The sequence below is a fragment of the Heterocephalus glaber genome, unplaced genomic scaffold, assembly GCF_053883595.1.
Source record: "Heterocephalus glaber isolate CG9 unplaced genomic scaffold, H.glaber_assembly_v1.0 deba00001613, whole genome shotgun sequence".
Lineage (NCBI taxonomy): Eukaryota > Metazoa > Chordata > Mammalia > Rodentia > Bathyergidae > Heterocephalus > Heterocephalus glaber.
This window is the reverse complement of record NW_028258384.1, coordinates 9218331-9241498: the sequence shown is the minus strand read 5'-3', so window position 1 is coordinate 9241498 and position 23168 is coordinate 9218331.

Genomic DNA, 23168 nt, shown 5'->3' with positions numbered 1-23168 from the left:
TAGGTAGAAATATTATAGGCAATCAGATAGGGCTAGATCCTCGAGAGGCTCAGGACAAAGGTGAAACACACTACAGCAGTCACCGGAGACACACTGGCTGAAAAGCAGGCCTCAAATAAAGACTAGATAACCAGATCTATATACTTCCTCAAAGAACAAACAGTGAGTCGAATGAAGTCTAAATAGACATCAACCACCCCAGTGGGTGACCAGAGACCTCTGGACCCACCACTACCTAGAAAAATTCCTTGTTCTTTCCATCTATACTTGTTACATGACTTGTTTCACAATTGGACCTCTATTACATAAGTGAATATACTTATAACCTTATTGGATTATCATGACTGTGGCTCACATTCTACCCACATGGGTTTCACCCTATAAAACTTCTCTGTAAAGTGGGGTCCTTGGGCTACCCACTCAGGACCCCTCCTGCCCCTTAGGTACTTTCCTACCAATAAATATCTTCTTACTCTTAACTCCGTTGTTCCTAGGAGTCATTCTGCAATTTCTAGAGAACAAGAACTCAGCACATCATACAGCTAACAGGGTGGGAGATATAATGTTTCATATTTCATCACCAGTATTATTTCCTGTAGCACAACTTCCAGTGGTCTCTTGTGACTGTTCTTCCCTCACCCACTCTGGGAACTTGGCAGTTAAGTGACTATGGGACTGCTCTGCAACCATGATTCAAACACCCAGCCCTTTTCTACAATGGTGACTCTGCCAGTTTTTGCTCTGTGTGACTGTGTCCTGGGGTACTACACTGGTCACTCACCCATTGTTGACTCTGGAGACCCATAATGAAGCAGGGGCTCACATTCTTACTACTGTCTCCAACTGCATAAGATTCTCCTGGTGCCAGTGCAGGTCTGCATTTCTCTGTGACCAGAAAAGTTGTTATTTTCACTTTGCTTCCCAGCTGATAGCTACACAGTCATTGTTGGTGGCACTGCACAGTCTCTGGTATGTGGCAGTGGTCTATTTCTTCTGTATCTCTTAATCCTATTATTATAGATAGATGAGCTAGGTAGAAATATTATAGGCAGTCAGATAGGGCTAAGTTCTCAAGAGGGCCAAGACAAAGTGAAACACACCAAAGCTCCACATTGGCTGAAAACCAGTCCTCAAGATGGAGACAAGATGACCAGACCCACATACTTCTTCAAAGAACTGGGCTTAGTGAAGTATAGATAAGCATCAACCACCTTGGGGGTAACCAGAGACCTCTGGACCCACCACCTCCTAGGAGAATCCTTTTTCTTTCCATCCATGCTTGCTACGTCACTCACTTCCCAATTGGACCACCATTACCTAAGTGACTATACTTGTAACCTTATTGGATGTTCATAGCTGTGGCCCATGTTGTACCCATGTGGATTTCACCCTATAAATCTTCTCTGTAATGTGGGATCCTTGGGCTACCCACTTGGGACTCCTCCTGACTCTCAGGAACTTTCCTATCAATAAATATCTTCCTATTTTTAACCTCCATCATTCCTAGGACTCATTCTTTGATTTCTAGAATAACAAGAACTCAGCATATCATACAGTTAACAGGTTGGGAGATAAAATACTTCATATTTCTGTGACACTATTATCTTCTCTGTCAATTCCCTCATAGTTCCCATGTTCCCTCCATTCAGTTTGGTTCCTCTCTTAGACTCAAAGCACTTTGTCCCAGAGAAGCTGAGATGCTGAAACTCACTGCTCCACCATTTTTCCTGTTTGCATATGTTTAAACTTCCTTACATTCCATGGATAAAGCTTATATAGTCATGATGATATAGGAGACCTATCACTCCAAATCTGCTAGGTGTCAGATATGCTGAGTTCATATCCAAAAAAAAATGAAGCATGAATTTCAAGGAACAAAGGAGGTTAAGAGAAGCAAAGATTTATTGAGAATTACCTCCTGAGAGACAGGAGGGGTCCCAAAAATGGATTATCATTAAGGCACTTTGCCAGTGGTAATTTATACAGCAAAGTAACAATGTAGGTACAATGTGGGTCAAACTATAATAAACCAATGGGATCACAAATATAGCTGCTTAGCTAATATCAATAATGTTACAGGAAATAATACCAGAAATGAAATATGAAACGTTATATCTCTCAACCTGTTAACTGTATGATACACTGAGTTCTTGTTCTCTAGAAATTGAAGAATGACTCTTAGGAACAATGGAGGTTAAGAATAGGAAAATATTTATTGATTGGAAAACTCCTGAAGGGCAGGAGGGGCAGGAGGGTAGCTGGGGGAACCTCACTTTACAAAGTAGTCTTATAGGGTGAAACTCACATGGGTACAATGTGGGCCACAGCTATGATCTTCCAATAAGGTTACAAACACAGTCACTTAGGTAATGGTGGTCCAATTTGAGAACAAGTCATGTAACAAGCATGGATGGAAAGAACAAAAAATTCTTCTAGGAAGTGATGGGTTCAGAGGTCTCTGGTCACCCACCAGGGTGGTTAATATTTACTAGAATTCATTAGGCCCACTGTTTGTTCTTTGAAAAAATATGTAGATCTGGTCATCTTGCTTTTATCTTGAGGCTTGATTTTCAGTTGAAGTGTTTCCAGTCTGCTGTGGTGTGTTTCACCTTTATTCTGATCCTCTCAGGGACATAGCCCTATCTGACTGCCTATAATATTTTTACCTAGTTCATATATCTATAATAATGCAATAGGGAAGCAGGCCACATAGGAAGGTTACATGGAAAGAAGAAAGGTATTTTTGGAAAGGCATGAGTCCAGATGTTCTCTGGTCATTCACTGGTGTGGCTGTAGCACAGTTAGAAACAAAGGAGATGAGTGAGTCCCTTCCTTCCCCCCATGTAACCCTAAACAGCACCCAAAGCTAATTCCTTCTTCCATTATTCTAAGAGAGACACAAAATAAAATAACAAAAGCCAAAGAGATCACCACGCCCTATGTGGCAGAGCACTGGAACAAAGGATGATTCAATAAGAGGCACCTAAGGCCAGATATGTCTTGCCTTTAAATTCTTAAACCTGAATTATCAGCCATCCCTTCTCTTTTTCCCCATTGCTGCTATCTTTCCCAGAATCTTCAATAAAGATAGTTACTTATAACTTACTATTTACTACTGGGTGTAAGCTTTTCAATTCTTTCCCCTTTGTACCCAAGAACCTGGACTATTACCCATATCATCTGTACCAATTACATTTTTATCTTGTGGCTGTGAGACCTGAGTGACTCCATTTTAAAGTTTTGGCCCCATTTTAGAGTAAAGGTGGCCTGGACATAAATTCTAGTTCTGAGAAAAACCACAAGATGCACTTTGGCCACCTGCCTGTGATAATGTCCAGCAGTCCCCTAGCAACTAGCCTAGTGACAGCTAATCGGCAGCTGCCTCAATGTCCCAGATGCTCTTCTCGATGGCCTGCAACAGCTAATCAGTAGTTACCCCAATACCCCAGTATCCCAGATGTTCTTTTCGATGACTTGAGCAGCCGTTTGCAGTTCAGCACGCAAGGCCCAGCCAATTAGGTTTAAACTTTCAAAACTTGCTAAATGCTAGCCAATTGTGTGATTTGCATGTGATTTGAAACCCCGAGCCCTTTTCGAAACCCCATGCCTTGCTGTAACCTCTATAAAAACCCCTGGTGTTTTAGAGTCAGGGCTCTCAATCTTGACCCGCTGCATCGGTGACAGTTGAGAGTCCCTGCTCGAGCTTGAATAAACGACCCTCGTGTGTTTGCATCGGAATCGGTCCCTTGGTGGTCTTTGGGGACCTCGCGATCTGGGCACAACAGTGGCCTGACCTTAAAGGAATGTGCCTACAGCCAAAGAATTTGTGTGTTCTTCACTTTTGCACTGACTCTCTCAAGGGCCCTGTGTGACTGCCTATTAATTTCTATAGAACTTGGCTGCCTCTAATATTGATATATCATCTTTTTAATGAATTATTATATTGTTTGCCAAGATCTTATTGAGAATTTCTGTGTCTTTGTTCAACAAAGAGATTATCCTGTAGTTTTCATTTTTGTTTAGGTCCTTGTCTCATTTCAGAATTAAGGTAATGTTGGCTTCCATGAATGAGTTTGGATAGTCCTTCCCTTTTAATTCCAGTAATGATTTTGACATGCATTAGTATTATAGCTTCCCTGATGTTGTCATAGAATTCATAAGTTAATTAATCAGGTCCTGGGCTTTTCTTTGTCAGTAGGTACTTTATTACTGCTCCTGAGGTAGGATAGAACAAATATGTGGAGAACACCTTGGAATAAGATGGAATTGTATAACCCTAAGTGTGCTGTAACCCTAAAGTGTGCTGTGACTTTAAGAGTGCTGTAACCTAAGTATAACACAATCATAAGAGTGATGTGTAACCATAAGATTTGAAAGTAATGAAAGTAGAACCTTAAGTGGTATGGAACTGATAAGGGTGTAGCCCTAACTGGATGGGGCGTATCCCCGAACTGGATAGGGTGTACCCCGAATTGGGCAGAGTATGTCCCAAGCTGGACAGTGTGATAAGTCTGAACCAATACCATGAACGCCCAGCTAGAATAGTATAAAAGGAGCTGAAGACCCCAAGCAAGTCGACGATCCATCCACCGGCAAGTCGACCAGTCAATCTGATGATCTGACTACCAACCGAGACATCTGCACACCTGATCCCTCTGGGAGGAGCATCGCCACCTACCAGACGACCAGAGGACCAGGCAAGCGGAGAGGCGGATAGTCTAGCGCCGACTCGACGCCCTTCGTCTATGGATCGGACCCTCTGACCCTGCGGGAGGAAACGTCGCACTCCCATTAAGGACTTGCATAGTACAGGTACAGGGACGTGGTAATTGGCAGACTTAATATTGTGTGGTAATTGTCTTGAAATGAATTATGATAATATAAGATAAGTGTGTGAATTGCCATCCGAGTCCGAGTCCTCTTTACCCACCGTACCTGCTCGCGACAGCTAGCGTAGTCCGCAGGATTTGTCAAAACAAGGCAGAACTAGTCGACTAGAAAAAGAAAAAGATGGTGTCAGAAATAAAAGAGGAAAAAGACTAGGTCTCAAGGTCGGAGGTTAAACTTAAGCATAATACCATTTGGGAATCAGAGAGAGAGAGGAGGATTTGGGAAGGACAACTCCGGAGACATGCCGATCTGGAGGAAGACCCAGACCAAACTTCCTAACTCAAACTGACACCCAAATAGAGGAGTCTCAGCACAGTGTAAGCCAACTCTGGAGCCCTGGTCGGGGGGCTGAGGAGGAGGAAGAGCCGCGCACCATTCTGGACTCAAACATCCCAGAAAAGATCTTTATAGTATTACTAGCAGCAACCATAATCTCATTTGGAATCGGAATTGGTGCAGTAGCCGCAAAAGGATGTAGACTAGTATATATGTCTATATATTTTCTCATACTCATATTCTATAGCATCCTAAATTATTGGAATCCCCTCTGAATAATCCCCAAATCACAAAATGCTGACTAAATTTAAGAAATTAACAATCAAACCAAAGCCAGAGACCGTGAGTATGGACGACAATGACAATGACCGATGGCAAAGAGCAAAAAAGATTGTTAAAGGAAAATGTAGATATAAGGAAGTAGATATAAAGGCTACATTAACAGATCCTAATGTGATACAACCTATATTGGAAAAAGCTTCCCAACCTGAGGTCCCAAGCATATTGCTGAAAACAATAGAGGATATAGATAATGATAGAATGAAAGGAAAAGCTATGGCTCAGAAAGTAATAGGAAAATTGAAGGATAGTAATCCATTTAAGCAGCTAGCCGAATGTGAGGGCCCACCGGACCCACCCAGAAAGAATTGGGAGATTTTTCCGGTCACTAAGACTAGCATTAGCACTCCAAGTAGACTTACAAACCCACTGGTGGAAGAAGGTTCCGAAATAAGAGAGGAAATTAGACCTCTTAAAGGAATAGAGTTAACTCAAATAAGACAAGAATTTGCACAGAACGGTAAGGGGGACTCCTCATACTTACGTGCAATGTGGGATAAAGGAGCAGATACTATAATGTTAACAAGTGGAGAAATGACTAGAATTAAAAATATAATAGAAAACACCAGTGTACAGGAAAATCTATTACAGTTCATAGAGCACAATCAAGGTGAGACACATTCACTAATGGATTGGTATGCATATGCAGTACAAATGACATATCCTACAATAGATCTCACGAAATGGGAAGCAGAGACAAAATGGAATACATGGGATCAAGGAATAGACTTAGTCAGGACATTAGGAGTAATAGGAGTGGTATATTCAAGAGCACTTACACCACATGAAGCAATATTAACACCAGGTTTCAAGAAAATTATCCTAAATGGAGCACCAAACCATTTAAAAATAAAAATAAGACCAAATGTACAGTCAGGTAGAACAATTGGAGACATGATTAATTTTCTAAAAGAAAACAGAGAATTAGAAAAAACAAATGTCATGAGATTTGCCGCAGATAATTTGACAAACAACAACATAAGAAAGAAAAAGGGAATATTCAATAGATTCAATAGATTCAACAATGTACAACCAATGAGAAATGATAATAGACAACCAAACACAAGACAGATGAACAACCAACAATTTCAAAATGAGACAAGACAAGGAAGATACCAACCCACATATCGTTATCCAAACAGATACCAAGGAAACAACAACAGAGTCCAAAATTTTTTAGGGAAAGGAGGTCTGGGCAGACAGTTGCCCAGACAGCCCAGACAGAATCAATACTTCAACCAACCCCACAGATTCTATCAACCAAGGATCCAAGGCTGTGGATTAGGATACCGATAATACTACACAAGAAACCCATACCAACAACATGGCTAGTAGATACAGGGAGTGAAATTAGCATATTCAAAGACATAATATTACCAAAGATACATAACACAAATAACATAATACGAATATAAGGAATTACAGGAAACATAGCTACATTAAACAGAATAAGGGCAAAATTAGAGATATACGACAAAATAATAGAATGCAAAATGTATAATGGAAATGTATCACACAATATATTAGGCATGGATATAATACCTAAGATATGGAACCATTGGAAATACATAAGAAATTGCATAAAACCAGAACACGTATGCCTAACACAAGTAAAAATAGATCCTATACAATTACCTCAAATACCAAACTCACAAGCCAATACCCAATCAAGGGTGGATTACAAGACATTACAGACACAATAACACTATTGCAAGAGGAAGATGTGATAGAACATACATCAAGCTTTAATTATAACAGCTCCATATGGCCAGTAAAGAAAATATCAGGCACATGGAGACTAACAATAGATTACAGAAACATCAGTAAATTAACTCCAAACATGCCAGGAAGTTTGTCAGAACTAGAAGACATTACAAAGAAAATTAACACATTTGCACCATCATTTCTAGCAACAATTGACCTAAAAAATATGTTTTTCTGTATACCATTACATGAGGATTCCAGGGAAATGACAACATTCACATGGGATAACAAACAATATAGATTTAAAAGATTACCACAAGGATACAAGAATAGCCCTATAATAGCACATAATGCATTACAATTTACATTAAATAAGATGCCGAAGGACAAAGACATACTTATATTATCATATGTGGATGATATATTAGTAGGAGGAAAGCAGGAAAAGAAAGTCAAAAACACCTTAGACAAATTAGTACAAATATTAAGACAGGATGGATGGACAGTTAATGATGATAAAGTACAACACCCTAGCACATCAGTTAAATTTCTAGGTATACAATGGACTACTGAGGGACCTACAATCCCACAAACAGTATTAGATAAAATACAAATAATTAAGGACCCTACAAATAAAAAGGAATTGCAACAGCTATTAGGCCTTTTCAACTTCTGGAGAAATCATATCCCATATATTCAAAACATTATGAAGCCCTTACATAATATCACTAAGAAAGCATCAGATTTTAGATGGATGGAAAATGAAAAACAGATACTAAACAGCCTCAAAGAATTGTGCAAGACATATAAATCACTAAATTACCCCAAACAGGGAGATATAATAGTCCTAGATATCTTATTCCACCAAGAATATGGAAATTGGAACCTATTTATAAAAAATAATACAGAATTAAGACCTGTAGGCTTTTTCTGTAAAAAATTCCCATGGTCAGACCATAAATATTCAATACTTGAAAAGACAATATGGACAACTTATGAAGCAATTCAGACATGTAGCAGTTTATTAATTGACAGACCCATAATCATTAGATCTGAGGTAACTATCCTCTGGTGGATACAATCAGACCCAAGGGAAATAGCCACGAGACCGCTGGATGTGAAAGTCGTACACTGGAAATGGTTCTTGAAGTCAGCCCTGAGCAGAGGGACGGTGGTAACAAAGGGGTCGCTGCCTTCTCTATCGCAAAGTGCTCTGATGCACCAGGGGATGGACCCAGAACCCTGTGACACGATAAGTGCAACAGAGGAGCTGGGAAAACCTATAATATCCCCTCCGGATATGATCACCCTACCCCAAAAGGGGCATGCACTTGGACAATGGGGACCACCTATATACGATAACTCCTTGCCTAATGCATGGTTCACGGATGGATCTGCATCACAAAAAGGTGGAACCATACACTGGAAAGCGGTGGCTTATAGACCTGGGGATGGTATGGTAAAAACCAAGGAAGGTACATCAAAATCTGCTCAACATGCAGAAGTATTAGCAGTAGCAATGGCATGTGAACAATCAAAATTGGAAAAACGAAAAAAAATATATATATTCACAGATTCATGGGTCATAGCCAATGGTATAACCATGTGGGTGTCCAAATGGAAGGAAAATTCTTGGAAAATCAATGATAAACCAATATGGTCTAAAGAGGCCTGGGAAACTATAGAATCAGCCTCCAGACAAATGAAAATATATGTAACCCATGTCTCAGTACATACTAGAAAGAAAGATATTACATCAACACTAAATGATAAGGTAGATAAATTTAGTAAGATATGTACAACAACAGTCACACCTCTTAGAAGACAGTGGAAAGCACAGCATATGGAACATGATAGAAACACAAAAAGAAACCAACACAAACAAATAACAACCAAAGTAAAAGGTACCTGGGAAATCATACCAAAACAACAAGCAAGATTAACCAACGAATATATCCTACAAATCCATAAGATGTTAGGACACTTAGGAACCCATCCCACATTTAAATGGATCCAAGATAGATATTTACCATCAACATGGAACTCAGTAAAAAATGCAATAAAACTATGTAAAAACTGTACTTCTAATAAATTAAAATTAAACCAAAAAGAGTTGGAGAACCCATATACAGACCAGGATTTAATAGGCTAGTACAAATAGATTTCATTGGACCACTAAAGGATAAATTAAATCTATATATGTGCACAATGGTAGACACAACAATAGGTGTAGGACTAGCAAGACATGGGAAGGCACCCACCTCAGGACTAACAATACTTACAGTACAGACATGGATAGCACAATATGGCCACCCACAAATAATAGAATCTGACCAAAGATCACATTTCACATCAAAAATTGTACAAAAATTCACTGAAAGTGAAGGCATACTTTAGAACTTCCATTTACCATACAATCCAACAGCTAGTGGATCCATAGAAAGATTTAATGCACTATTAAAAACTACATTACATAATACAACAGGCACCATATCACACCAAATCACTGAAGCACTTCAGATATTGAATAACAGACCAAGACCATATAGAGGTACACCTATAGAAGAAACATTTGAGAATAAACACAAACCATACATAATTCAAATGACAACACCAGATAAGGAAATATCAAGGAACTATAAAGCCGTATACAAAGACCATAAAAACAACATACACCCAACAGAAATATTAGCACAAGGCACACACAACACAGTATGGACCACAAATGATAAAGGTAAATTAAACCATTAGACTAGATAACATAGCATAAAGGATACAAATAGTAACTAGATTCCATCATGATTCCAGATGGAATGCAACCAAACAAGGATAAAGATGGCAAACTTCGTAAGAAGATCCATCAGGATTCTGAAGTTCATAGTCATCACCATCATCATACTATATATTCATATTCTTCAATTTTAGGTAGGTATTAATCATCTTATAGATTTCAGTGGTGTCTGTCGTGACTTTGCCTTTTTCATTTCTCATTGTATGTGTAGGGGTATAGTCTATCCTTCCTTTAACATTTTCATCTAAGAATTTGTCTATTTTGTTTATTCTTTCAAAGAATCAGCTCTTCAATTCATTGATTCTTTGTGTTGTCTTTTTAGTTTCAATTTCCTGAATATCTGCTCTGATCTTTATGATTTCCCTCCTTATTTTTGGTTCAGACTGGTTTTTTTTCTAATAACTTCGTGAGCATCATTTCATTTATTTGAGCTCAGTTTTTCTAAAGTGAGGCTTCATAGCAATGAACTTTCCTTCTAGAACTATTTTCATTGTATTTTATAGTGTTTGGGGATGTTATACTGGTATTATCATTTGATTCTGGGAATTGCTTAATTTCTGATTTTTCCTGTGACCCATTAAGAATTCAGGAGTATTTTTTTAGTGTCAAAGTGTTTATAAAATTTCTGTGGATTCTTCTGTGATTGATTTCTAGTTTCAATGTGCTATGGCTTGCTAGTATACATGGGATAATTTTGATTCTTTTGTATTTATTTAGACAAGCTGTATAGACTAGTAGATAGTCTATCTAGGAGAAAGTTCTATATACCTCTGTGATTATGTATATTCTTTGTATAGTAGAACATTCTGTTGATATATATTGTCTCCTTTTGTTCAAAGGTGTGGTTTAGCTGTTTTCAGCCACTTACACTCGCATGCTTAGGTTGATTTGTTCACAGCTGACCAAATCAAAAGAAGCCATATATTTGGGTAAAAATGAAAAAAATATTAATTCAAAGCAAGTGCAGAGGAGATGGAGGGACCTATTTGCCTCAAATCAGTATCTCCACATTTATAGCTGGCCACGAACAGAGGGGAGGGGGAACACACAGAGATAGTGCAGATCTTTACACTTGTTTTATCTACTAGCCATCTTTAGGTTATTGTTCCCTTTCTTATAGGAAGAAAACTAGGCTTTACCCCACCTTGTGTCAATATCTGTATATTCTATTCATTCATCAGGGAAGAGAGGTGGGAAAACCTGTTTATGCCTTAGGCCTCAGGAAGCCATTTGTCTCTAAAAGAAAAAAAGTTCATTTTACAATACCAGTTACAGCTGATTATTTACTTGTTAAGTTTTTATTTGATCTAATATATTTGTCAATGTGGTATATTAAGGTGTTCCACTAAAATAGTTTTAGTGTTTATTTCTCTTTTATGTTAAGTAGTATTTGTTTTATGGATTTCAGTGCTTATGAATGAGGCAGCTAGCTAGTGGAAGGACCTGAGAAAGAGTGGAGTGATTAACCATATTGATAAAAATTAAGAATAGATAGTAAAGTAGGACTTCAAATGAAATTTAAATATCTTCAGGCAATACAGAATCCAACCTACTCCCTATTAAAGAGAGTTAAAACCACTCTTTACTAAGCTCCAGAGATTTTAGAAACTTAAATGCATTAAACTTCCTCAAGCAGCATGGACTGTAGCCCACCCCTAACTAAAGGTAGATGGAATCCCTATGGAGTTCCTAAGCTTTGAGAAAATTCTAATACAAATTAACAAATTTCTTCTAAGATCCCAGTTCCCCATATATACAAAATGTTAAACAACTGAGTTAAAAGCCTGGGTGCCAACTGGTCTTTTTAAATTCACAGAGCCCCCTGTTGATATGGGAAATAATACTGGAGATGAAATATAAATTATGATGTCTCCCAACTTGTTAGATGTCTGATACACGCAGTTCTTGTTCTCTAAAAGTTGAAGGATGAATTCTAGGAACAATAGAGATTGAGTAGGAAGATATTTATTGATAGGATAGCTCCTGAGAAGCAGAAGGGGTCCTGAATGGGTAACCAGGGACCCCACTCTATAGGACATTTTTATGGAGTAAAACCCACATGGGTAAAATGTGGGAGACAGCCATGATCAGCAAATAAGGTTACAAGTATCATCACTTAGGTAATTGTAGTCCAATTGGGAAACAAATAATGCAATAAGTGTGGATGCAAAGAACAAAGACTTTTCCTAGGAAAAGATGAGTACAGAGGTCTCTGGTCACCCACCAGGTGGCATTTGTCTATCTGACTTCATTAGGCCCAGTGTTTGTGCTTTAAGGAAGTATACAGATCTAGTCATCTTGTCTTTATCTTGAGGCCCAGTCTCCAAAATATGTGTCTCTGGCTGCAGTGGTGGTGTGTTTCACCTTTATCTTTTTTTTTTTCTTTTGGTACCAGAGATCGAACTTGGGTCCTTGTGCTTGCAAGGCAGACAGCAGAACCACTGAGCTAAATTCCCGGCCCACCTTTATCTTGACTGTCTCCACAACCTAGCCCTATCTGACTGCCTATAATATTTCTACCCAACTCAGCTCTCTCTAATACTGTGACAGGTGACCAGTAAACAATTGAACAATTCTTGTCCTCAGTTTATTTGTAATTGTCTCCACCTAAAGGGGCCATAGGCCACCCATGTGAGATCCCTTCTTAAAACCTAGAAGCTATTCTTATTTTCAATAAAATTCTACTAACCTACTTCTTTGGTTCATGACTTAATCCTTTGATATTTGCAGAACCAAGAGCCCACTATACACAGTATCAATTCCATCCAACTTTTTGGCTTTCTTGTCTTTGTTGCCTGTGCCTAAAATATTCTTATTTTTGGATTGCCAAATTGGTGTTCATGAGTTTCTTAAGTTCTTCTTTGTCTTGGGATATTCTTATTTATTCATAAAATTTAATAAACTTTTTGCAGTACATATTAGTCTTGGTTGGAAGTTGTTTTCTTTTTGGATTTGAAACACTTCACTCCAAGCTCTCTTGACTTTCTAGACTGTGTTGAATAGTGTGCTGTAATTGTAATGGGTTTACATTCATACATGACTTTTTGGTTTTTCTCTGACAGATTTTCAGGCTCTGTCTTTGTATTGGACTTCTGATAATTTGACTATGTTATATGGTAAGGAGCTAATGTTTTCATCTTTTTTTCTTTTTTGGCATTTGGTAAGCCTTGGTAACCTATATATTGAATTCTTTCCCCATACTTTGAAATTTTCTGTTATGATTTCTGTAAATAGATTTTTAAATATCATTTATGCTTTCTTCTAATTTCTCTCTAACTCCAGTTAATCTTAGATAAATCTTCTAAGCATCATCTAGTAGCTATTGGATGATTTTTCCTTGATTTCATCATTTTTAAAGTATGTTTGAGTATCATCCTGTGATTCCATTTCATCTTCAATTTCTAAAATCTTATTTTCACATTGGTCATTTCTACTCTTTAGGAATTTAATAAATTTATTTATCACTTGGATTTCTCTTCGGGAACTTTTCATTGAGTCTCTTTCTTTTGTGAATTTAGCACTCATTTTTTAATGATTTTGGTCAGCTCTTCCATTTTTTATCTGTTTCTCTTATAACAACATTAATCAGTCTACTTGATAGTTCCACTCTTTTGGGTTATGTCATCTGTGATTTCACTAAATTTCTTTGTTTCTTCTCTAAACATATTGTACAGCTCAGCTATGTAGTATTTGATTTCTTCTTCAGTTCACCTTGGATCTGCTGTGGAAGTCTTTGGAGAAATTTTTGTCTTGTTTTTGTGTACCTATTTTTGCATGTGTGCTGAGGTTTGAGGTTGAATAGTGTGAAGAGACTCTGTAGTCGGTGTGTAAAAAATTCTAGTTAGGTTGTTTTCCAGTCACATGTTCATGGTTTTATTTGTAAAGAAATATTGTTTACCACTTAAACCTATTTAATTTAATTGGTTTGTGTCTTCTCACTCTATGTAAGGGGATAATTTCTCTGTTAAAAAATCATGAAGAGATTCAACTCTTCATTAATAATAAATATTAATACTTGTTTTTATGTTTTTCACCTTTCATTAGTACCCCTTACAGACTATAACTTACTGCTGTTTTTCATTCATCTGGGTTGTGGAAATTGTGCTAAAAGAGGAAAGGGAGTTATGTCATTGAGAAGTGAGAGAAGTGAGAAATGTTAATATTTTAAAGACAGAAAATAGTTTGAAGACATTTGTAATTATTTTTATACTAGGGTAAAGGGTTTTTTAATTTTATTAGTACATGTGTGCAATACATAATATTTATTTTCCTGGTGTGAAGCTGTTTCGTGTACATAACATATTTTTTGAGACAAGGTCTCACCTTGTAGTTCAGGATGTCCTTGAACTATGTAGCCCAGGCTGGCCTTGAACTTGTAGCAACTCTCCTGCCTCAGCCTCCAAAGTGCTGGGATTATAGGCATGCACCACCATACCACGTTTTAATTCCTTTTTTCATTCCTTTTCCCTTCCCTCCATCTCCCTCCTCACCCTTCTCTTGATCCCCTTCCCTATTTTGTACATGTTTGCAGTACATGATGTTTACATACCTTGCATGGAGTTGCTGTATGTACATAACACATCCCAAATATTTTCTTTTCAAAGACAACACTGAGATTTATCTTATTCCAGAAAGAATGATCATCATCAAGAATGATAGCATATTTTACTTTTTATTTTAGAGGATTTTCACCTCTGGTTATTTTTAGGCATGAGTATTTTATTTTTGTAGTTAATGTGAATAGGATTTCTTTTAAGATTTCTTTCTCAACAAGTTCAGTAATGGTATACAGTAATTCTATTAATTTAGTATGTTGATTTTATATACTGCAACTTTCTTGAATTCATTTATAACTTGTAATAGTGTTTTAGTGGAGTTTTTAGGTTATTCATCACATAGACTTATATCATCTGCAAACACTGATAATCCAATTTGTCTTCTGATTTCTATACCTTTTACTTCCCTTTTTATAATTGCTCTAAAACTTTCAGCACTATATTGAATAAGAACAGTGCAAATAGACAAAACCAATTTTGTTCCACATTTAGTAGAAACTCAGCTTTTTTGCATTTACTATGACACTGAATGTGCATTATTTATGTACAGTTTTTCTTAGAGTATTTTTATATCTATTTTCAGGGTTATATTATGATGTAATGTTTTATTTTATTTAATACTTTTGTACATATACAAAGAATATTCTCTTTTTTAATATTTCATTAAGTTGGGCCGGGAATTTAGCTCAGTGGTTCTGGTGCCTGCCTCGAAAGCACAAGGTCCCGAGTTCAATCCCCGGTACCAAAAAAAAAAAAAAATTTCATTAAGTATTACAACTATTGATTTGCATAAGTTGAACCATCCTTGCATCCATGCAATAAATCCCATTTGATCATTCTAAATAATCATTTTGACATGCTCTTGGATTCAGTTTGCTAGTATTTTGTTGGTAATTTTGTGCATGTCTGTTCATCAGAAATATTTGTTGTATATGTTTGAGATATTTATATATGTTTATATGTGCATTCACACACATATATAGATATTCCTCATTTGATGATCTATCTGCTTAACAGATGTTCAGAATTATGACCCACTGCTCAGAATTATTATCCATATTTTGGTACACTTTTGCACATCATTTTTTAGACCCTCAATATCTTTTTTTGTACAGTACACCTTGCTTATACAGTACTGCAATTTTTACTGATTGTATTTTATAGTACAGTACTACAATTTATCTATTATACATTACAGTACTGCATATAAGAATTATGCAAATAAAAACAAAGTCATCAAGTTGGAATTAACTTAGACCATTTCTTAGTTCTGAATATTGTAATATACATACTATACACAATGTCTCATTTAGCAACCAATTCAATTAGCTAATTCTTCCATAGCATGTGGCTCCATTTGTCTTAATTTGAGCAATTTTGGAAGTCTTTGTTGATTTCTGGTTGTATTCTACTGCTGTCAAAAATGTATAATATGATTTCAATTGTTTTGAACTTGTTGAGACTTGTTTTGTGCCCTAGTATGATTTCTATTTTAGAGAATGTTCCAAGTGCTGAATAAAGTATTTGCATTATGCAGAAGTTGGATGAAATGTTCTGTACATATTTTTATGCCTTTTTGGTCTGTTAGATGTCCTTATATTTTAATAGGTGTACATACTTCTACTGATTTGGGGGTTTTTTATCTGTAGAATTTCTTTTTCATCTTTTCATTTTCATTATGTATTTTTTACCATTAAAATGAATTTCTTGTAATCTGAATAATATTGGTTTTTCTTTTTTAATTCATTTTTTACTATCTCTTTCTTGAATTTCCCCATTACACTGATTATTTAACTAATTTTATTTTTATAACATTTATTATCTTTGCTACCTTCTTTATAATCATTTTCTTGTAATTGTTAGTACATATTTTATCAATATTCTTTTTGGGGGGATTGTTTCCTCAAGCTTATTGCATTCCTTTTGAAACAGCATGTTCCCTTGTTTTTCATACTTCTTGTTTCCCTATATTAGTATTTGAACTTCTGCTTCATTAGTTATCTTTACAACTTTTATAGGGTGATTTTCATTGTACACATCTACATTAAGCTGTTGGTTTGGCAGTCAAGGTTGGCTTTGTTCTCATTTGTGTACCAGAGTGTACTGTTCTTACAGCTTCTTCAGCTGTAATTGATGGCTTTGTGCATATCATGTATGGTGGCATGGTCCAAGAACCCTTCTGTCTGTGGAAGCCATGTAAAGAAAGGGTTCTCTAGTGTCCAAGGAAGGTATGGTACACTATTGGGGGTTGGACACCTATGGTGTGCCCCTTCAGCAATGGGAGTGAAGTCACTGGGTATGTGAAAAAAAATTGATGTTTCCTCAGTGGCTTATATCTTTATATGTCATTTATATTATGCAAATTTTCTACACAAGGTTATCAATTTCTGAGACTTTAAGTGAAATCCTATGATAATTTTTAGTAAGGCAGTGAGGAACTGAGCTCAGATATGTCTTACACTTAAAGCTTGTTCAACTATTATCTGTATGTAGCATTGGATTGTTTCTATTAATGCTGTAGCCATTGAAACAAAGTATCTAACAACACATTTTCATTAGGAAAAAGATGTTAAATATAGTGTTCTTAACAGAAGACTGATCCTTTTAGGACTTTTCAAGTGAAAAATGTCCTCAGATATTAGGCTTCCCATTCAATGAAAACATACTACATTAACTCTAGTAGATAATTAGCCTCTGCCTGACACACTTAAATAATGACCTTATTACCTATTGTCTCCTTGCTAACCAGAGATGAAACTAGTTTTTCAATGGCAATAATGGAAATATTTTCATGTAGTATTCACCATTGTCCAAGTCTTCTATCATTTATTCTGAGCATTACAGCCTACTTCTGTCACTTTTCCTATTTTATATGTTTATTGTTGAATGTATCTGTGCATTAATTCACATAAACAAGATTCTAGTGAACATCAGTTATGTTCTCGTTGTTTTCCCAAAAGTTTATTGGTACATTTTAGGTATACATTATGATTACATTCATCATTAGGAATTTGAATCTGTACATGATATATATTGGTTCTTGTTTTACTCCATTCCCCTGGCTTTCCTTCAAGCCCTCCATCCTTCCCTATTTACAAAAGCTGTTTCCATTTTTGCCTTCTTTTCTCATGCTTTTCCTTTCCACACTTTCCTTTCCCCAGCCCCCTCTTCCCTACATACCCTACCAATTTGAACTTTTTCATCCTACTTCACATTATCTATTATACATTTTGGTCCTCATTTACACTTTCAGTTTCTCACACCAGACAAATAATTAGGTATTTTAAAAGATATATATTGGTACATTTTAGATATACAATATAATGACATTCATAATTGGAAATTTATGCTTTTGCATAATCTATCTGGGTTCTTAGTTTTTCCAGATTCCCCTGCCCTTTCTTCAAGGCTCACACCCCTTCCTATTTACAAAGACTTGGTTTTCATTTTCTCATATTAATTCCATTCCCTTCTTTCCTTTCCCCAATCCCTCCCACATCCCCTTACCCTCTGGAAATTTTCTTTCTATTTCACAGTATCTAGTATGCCTTTTGATCCTTATTTACACTTTCAGTTTCTCACACCAGAGAAACCGTTCAGTATTTACACATGTGTGGTCTATTTATTTCACTTAAGAGTATTGCCTCAATGTGCATCCATGTAGCTATAAATGTCTTTAGTTTCTCATTCTTTAAGGCTGAGTAGTACTCCATTTTATATTTTGAAAAAACACATCTTCTTTATCCAGTCTCCAATTAATGGGCAATTGGGCTGTTTCCAAGTTTTAGCTATTACAAACTGTGCTGCTATGAACATAGGTGCACATATATCACTTGGTATGATTCTTTTAATTCCTTTGGGATGATACCCAGTAGGGAAATCACTGGGTCAAATGAGATCTCAAATCCTAGTTCTTTGAGGTATCTCCATACTGATTTCCACAGTGGTTGCACCAGTCTACACTTCCACCAACAGTGGAGTGGGGTTCCTTTTTACCCACAGCCTCTCTGGCATTTGTTGGTGATTCATTTAATGATGGCAGCCATTCTTTCTGGGATGAGGTGAAATCTCAGTGTTCTTTTCATTTTGCATCTCTTGAATGACCAGTGATGTTAAACATTTTTATATGTTTATTTGCTATTTCTGTATCTGATAGAGAAAATTTAAACTATAGGTTAGTTATTAAGGTAGCTGAAGTAAAATAAATAATGCATTCCTTTAAGATTTATCTTTTCTGTAACTCTTGTTGTTTAAGGTGATGGCTAACTGACCCTTTGACCTGTAACCTAACTGTAGATAACATTTAACCTGGAGAAAAACAAAGTAGAAATGTTTGGGTAGTTTACAATGGATGTGTTTTAAGTGCCATCTGTTAGTTATATGTCTGTGACTATAACCATTAACAGGAACTAGTTATAAAAGGGAAGTAGAAATTTTACTAAGACCACCAGGAATCAGGTAATGGCAAAAAGAAGATATAAAAGGAAATGTTAAAACAAATGACAGGGTAGACAGTGAGCAGATGAGTTTCTGGTGGTCCTGCCAGCTTGCAAGTAAAGGTTTTTTTTTTTTTACCCAAATTCTATGTCTCCATGCATTTCTTTCTATGATTCTGGAACTTTTTCTGAGAAATACCTGTTCATTTCTGATGCCCATTTTTGAATTGGGTCTTTAAATTTAGGAGGTCTGATTTTTTACAGTTCTCTCTATATTCTAGAGAGTAGACCTTTTTCTAAAGAACTGGTAAAAATTTTTTCCCGCACTGTGGATTGTTTCTTCTCATTGTTGGTGGTTTCTCTTGCTGTGCATAAGCTTTTTAATAAGAAGATATCCCACTTGTTGATTCTTTGTGCTAGTTCATGTACAACTGATGTTTTGTTTATATAATCATTTCCTCCAACAATGTCTTCAATGATAATACTTAAACTCTCTTCTGCATGGTTTAGTTTTTTTATATAAAATAACTTTATTGTAAAACACACACACATACAGAAATTAAAACCATTCAAAGAAGAACAATGCAAGGGGAATAAAAGCTACAACAATATTCAAATACAGTAGAACTCAACCAAAAGAAAACTGAAAACCACTTAAACATTTTTCCATATAACTTAAAAAAATCTCAAGTATCAAGACACCAGAGGACGTGATTTGTTTGAGAAAGGTTCCCAAAACCAACATTGAACAAATAGTGGTCTGGAAAAAAAACTCCAGTTACCTATCATGCTCCACATAAGCCAAACTTCTCCCTAATTTAAATTTCAAGAGAGACATATGACATGCGATGGAAACACAAACTGAATAATATGTTATTAGGCAATTTCATCCATGTGTATCCTTAATTACACTTTCAGTTTCTCACACTAGAGAAGCTTCAGTATTTACACATATGTGTCCTATTTATTTCACTTAAGAGGATGGCCTCAATATGCATCCATTTAGCTATAAATGTCTCTAGTTTCTGGTTCTTTATGGCTGAGTAGTATTCAATTTTAATAAAAAAAAAAAACACATCTTCTTTATCCAGTCTCCAGTTGATGGGCACTTGGGATGTTTCCAAGCTTTAGCTATTACAAACTGTGCTGCTATAAACATGGGTGCACATATATCTCCGTGATATGATTCTTTTAATTCTTTTGGGAAGATACCCAGTGGGGGGATAGCTGAAGTGAATGGGACCTCTAAGCCTAGTTCTTTGAGGTATCTCCATACTTATTTCCACAGTGGTTGCACCAGTCTGCACTCCCACCAACAATGAAGAAGGGTTCCTTTCTTTCCACACCCCCCTCACCATTTGTTATTGGATGATATCTTTATGACAGCCATTCTTTCTGGGGTGAGGTGGAATCTCAGTGTTGTTTTCGTCTGCATCTCTTGAATGACCAGTGATGTGGAGCATTTTTTCATATATTTATTTGCTGCTTTTACTTCTTTCTCTGAAAAATGTCTCTTCATTAAAGATACCCATTTTTGAATAGGGTCTTTGAATTTGGGGGGTCTGATTTTTTTCAGTTCTTTAAATATTCTAGAAAGTAGTCCTTTGTCTAAGGTACAGTTGCTGAAAATTTTTTCCCACACTGTAGGTTATCTCTTAGCTCTGTTGGTGGGTTATCTTGCAGTGCAGAAGCTTTTTAATAAGATGAGATCCCAGTTGCCGATTCTTTGTGCAAGTTCCCATGCCACTGAGGTTCTGTTCATAAAGTCATTACCTATACCAATGCCTTCCAGAATTCTACCTAACTTATCTACCAGCAAATTTAGTGGTTCTGTCTTGAAATTTAAATCTTTAATCCACTTCAATCTTAGTTTAGTGCATGGTGATAAATATGGGTCTAGTTTTAATCTTTGGCAGGTTGAAATCCAGTTTTTCCAACACCTTATATTAAATAGGCTATCTTTCCTCCAATGAGGATGGTTGGCTACTTTGTCAAAGATGAGGTGGCTGGGCATATCAGTAGTTGTTTCTGCATCTTCTAATCTATTCCACTGATCTTCAAGTCTGTTTCTTTGCCAGTAACATGCTGTTTTTTATCACAGTAGCTTTGTAGTATAGTTTCAAGTTTGGGATTGTGATACCCCCAGCCCTATCTCTGTTGCTTAAAATTTCTTTTGCTATTCTAGGTCTCTTCTGGTTGCAAATGAGCTTTTGGATTGTTTTTGCTAGTTCTTTGAAGTATATTGTTGAAATTTCAATAGGAATTGCATTAAACCTATATAATAGTTTTGGAAGTATGGCCATTTTCACTATTATTGGTTCTTCCTATCTAGGAACAAGGGATGTCTTTCCATTTGCTTATATCCTGCTCAATCTCCTTTTTCAGAGTGTTATAGTTTTCAATATAGAGGTCTTTTGCTTCCTTCATTATATTGAGTCCTAGATATTTCATTTTTCTGGATGTTATTGTAAAAGGAATTGTTTCCCCAATTTCTCTCTCAGTGAGTCTATTATTTATGCACAAGAAGGCTATTGTTTTTTGAGTGCTGACCTTATATCCAGCTACTCTACTGAATCTGTCAATTAAGTCTAGAAGTCTTTTGGCAGAGTATTTTGGTTCTATGCAAAGTAGCATATCAGCAAATAATGATAGTTTAACTTCTTCCTTTCCTATTTTTATTCCTTTTATTTCTTTCTTTTTTCTAATTGCTATGGCTAATGTTTCCAGAACAATATTGAACAGGAGTATTGATACTGGGCATCCTTGCCTTGTTCCTGATTTTAGTGTGAAAGTTTTCAGTTTTCGATCATTTAGTATGATGTTGGCTGTTGTTTTTTCATAGATACCCTTAATCAATTTGAGATGAAGACCTTCTATTTCAATTTTCTGTTGGGTTTTTATCATGGATGGGTGTTGGATTATGTCAAATGCTTTTTCTGCATCTATTGAGATGATCGTATGTATTTTGCACTTGACTCTGTTAATATAGTGTATTACATTGATTGATTTACAAATGTTGTACCATCCTTGCATCCCTGGGATAAATCCTACTTGGTCAAGTTGTATGATCTTCTTGATGACCCTTTATATTCTGTTTGCCAGTATCTTGTTGAGGATTTTTGCATCAATATTCATTAGGTAGTTCAGCCTGTACTTCTCTTTTTGGCTTGGGTCTTTCTCTGGTTTTGGAATCAAAGTAATACTTGCTTCCAGGAATGAATTTGGAAGCTTTGCTTCCAAAGCTTTGCTTTCAATTTCCTTGATGAGTTTAAAGAGTAATGGCGATAGTTCTTTAAATGTCTTGTAGAATTCAGCAGTGAAGCCATCCGGACCTGGGCTTTTCTTTGTTGGTAATTTTTTTATTACATTTTCAATTTCATTCATTGTAATTGGGGTGTTTAGAATTTCTATGTTGTCTTGATTTAATTTTGGTAATTCATATGTATCTAGGAATCTGTGCATTTCTTCTGTGTTTGCCATTTTATTAGAGTACAGGTTCTCTAATTAGGTATTGATGATCCTCTGGATTTCTGCTGGATCTGTTGTGACTTCCCCTTTTTCATTCTTGATTGCATGGATTTGAGCCTTTTCTTTCCTTTTATTGATAAGGTTGGCTAAGGGTTTATCAATTTTATTCATTCTTTCAAAACAAAAACTGATTCATTAATTTTTATATTGTTCTCTTAGTCTTGATTGCAATGATTTTTGCTCTGATCCTTATAATTTCTTCACTTGTTTGAGCTTTGGGTTTGTTATGCTCTTCTTTTTCTTGGAATTTGAGGTTCAGCATTAGGTGGTTTATTTGAGTTCTCTGTTTTCCTAATATAGACATTGACTGCTATGAATTTCCCGCATAGAACTGCTTTCATTGTGTCCCATAGATTCCTATATGTTGTATTGGCATCATCATTTACTTGTAGAAACTGTCTAATTTCTTAATTTCCTCTGGGAACCATTGGTTGTTCAGGAGGGTGTTATTTAATTTCCATGTGTTTGTGGGAGTTTTGCAGTTTCTTGTGTCATTGATCTCCAATTTTATTGCACTATGGTCTGATAATATACAGGGGATAACTTCAATTATTTTACATTTTCTTAGACATGTTCTATGATCTAACATATGGTCTATTTTGGACAATGACCCATGTGTAGCCGAAAAGAATGTGTATTTTGATTTTG